This window comes from Etheostoma spectabile, chromosome 4, assembly GCF_008692095.1.
Source record: "Etheostoma spectabile isolate EspeVRDwgs_2016 chromosome 4, UIUC_Espe_1.0, whole genome shotgun sequence".
NCBI classification, from domain to species: domain Eukaryota; kingdom Metazoa; phylum Chordata; class Actinopteri; order Perciformes; family Percidae; genus Etheostoma; species Etheostoma spectabile.
Genome location: NC_045736.1, coordinates 311,128 through 313,726, shown reverse-complemented (window position 1 = coordinate 313,726; position 2,599 = coordinate 311,128).

Below are 2,599 nucleotides of genomic sequence, written 5' to 3'. Positions count from 1 at the left end.
CAACAACAACTTTCTTTCTTGGATCTTTATTGCCCTTTTGTGTAAGGGGGGCTTTTCTCTGTCCATTTATGTCTTATAGGACTTTCTATGTTTGCAGATACAACTATTCAAATACTCATATGAAAGTGCTTCAACAACTGGTCTGGCGCCGTTGTGTAAAGCGGCTCGTGCTGAAAATAACAGCAACATTTTGTCACATTAGCTTTAAATAATGTTTAAAAACCTGGTATGAAATTTTGAGGGTCACTTTCTGCACTTTACAACAATATTTGTCAACTTGGAAATATTTTAAATGTTAAATCAAATATTAATGTTACACCTAATGTTAAATGTTAAATCTATATGCTAACATCTAATTTTAAATCTAAATTTAAATGTTAATCTAAATCTAAATATTAAATCTAAATCTAATGTTAAATCTAATTAAATCTAAATGTTAAATCTAAATATGAATCTAAATCTAATGTTAAATCTAATGTTCATCTAAATATGAAATCTAAATCTAATGGTAAATCTAAATCTATGTAATCTAAATCTAAATTTAATCTAAATATTAAATCTAAATCTAAATGTTAAATCTAAATCTAAATTTAAATCTAAATCTAATCTAAATGTTAAATCTAAATGTTTCGGGTGAAACTAAATATTTAGCTAATATGCAATTAATGTCGGTAAACCGGAAGTACCAAAATAAAGCTCGAGGGAGGTCAGTGTATGTTTATAGTGTCAAATAAACATAAAAATCCTCTCATTGGGAGATAGGACTCTTGAACTGGATAACCGTGAAAATAACTACCTAAAATAATAAACACGTTGGGAAAAACTGTATTTGAAGAGTACTTTGAGTTTTTAGTGTCACTTTTATGAATGGTGTGGGAATTATAGCCACTATAGCCAGCACAGAGGGGCCTCACTTTGACTGGTCGGTCACGTTCGCTTGCATTAAAGTCAGCAAGAGCCTATCCCCGCCCGCCCCCGACAAGGCACTGCGAAATGTCCAACGAATCCGCGTTAGCCGAGAACAACGGCAGAGCCGTCCCGGTGGCTGAACAAACTTATTCACAGCGACAGCAACAGCCTCAGGGCCACCGCAGGCCATCTCGGTAAGCATGTTTTCCAAATCACGGAGTCTAGCAACCCTGTTGTCAAGGCTAACTTACTAAACTAGCTACGGTAGCTAGCCAGTAGAGATTGCTACTACCTGACACAAGACAAGCTAGCTCCGTGATTGGAAAACATGCTTACCGAGGTGGCCTGCGGTGGCCCTGAGGCTGTCGCTGTTGCTGTTTAATAAGTTTGTACAGCCACCAGGACGTCTCTGCCGATGTTCTCGGCTAACGCTGATTCGTTAGACATTTCGCAGAGTGACCATGGCCAACAGTACCGTGCCTTGTCGGGGGCGGGCGGTGATAGGCTCTTGCTGACCTTAATGCAATCGAACATGACAGACCAGTCAAAGTGAGCCCCCCCCCCCTTTGAACTTTGAGTTTTTAGTGTCACTTTTATGAATGGTGTGGGAATTATAGCCACTATAGCCAGCCAAGAGGGGGGGGCTCACTTTGACTGGTCTGTCATGATTCGATTGCATTGAGGTCAGCAAGAGCCTATCACTTATCACTTATTAAACAGCAACAGCGACAGCCTCGGGGCCACCGCAGGCCACCTCGGTAAGCATGTTTTCCAAATCACGGAGCTAGCATTGTCTTGTTGTCAAGGTAGTAGCAAATCTCTACTGGCTAGCTACCGTTAGCTAGTTTAGTTAAGTTAGCCTTGACAACAGGGTTGCTAGCTCCGTGATTTGGAAAACATGCTACCGAGGTGGCCTGCGGTGGCCCTGAGGCTGTGCTGTCGCTGTTGAATAAGTTTGTTCAGCCACCGGGACGGCTCTGCCGATGTTCTCGGCTAACGCGGATTCGTTAGACATTCGCAGTGTCTTGTCAGTGCCTTGTCGGGGGCGGGCGGGATAGCTCTTGCTGACTTTAATGCAAGCCTACTGGACAGACCAGTCAAAGTGAGCCCCCTCGTGGCTGTATAGTGCTATATTCCCCACACCATTCATAAAAGTGACACTAAAACCTCAAAGTACTCTTCAAATACAGTTTTCCCCAACTGTGTTTTATTTTTAGTATTTATTTTCACGGTTATCCAAGTTCAAGTAGTCCTATCTCCCAATGAGAGGATTTTATTCGTTATTTGACACTATAAACTACAATGACCTCCCGAGCTTTTATTTTGGTACTTCGGTTACCGACATTAATTTGCATATTAGCTAAATATTTAGTTTCACCCAAACATTTAGATTTAACTTACATTAGATTTAGATTAACATTTAGATTTAGATTTAACATTTAGATTTAGATTTAATATTAGATTTAACATTAGATTTAGATTTAGATTTAACATTTAGATTTAGATTTAACATTTAGATTTAATATTTAGATTTAACATTTAGGATTTGAGATTTAACATTTAAATTAGATTTTATATTTAATTTAACATTTAGATTTTCAGATTAAACAACGTTCACCTTTCGTCTTACACCACTTTAAAAACTGATTTGCTGATATCTGTGTGCGTAGATGACATAATATAGCCTTTG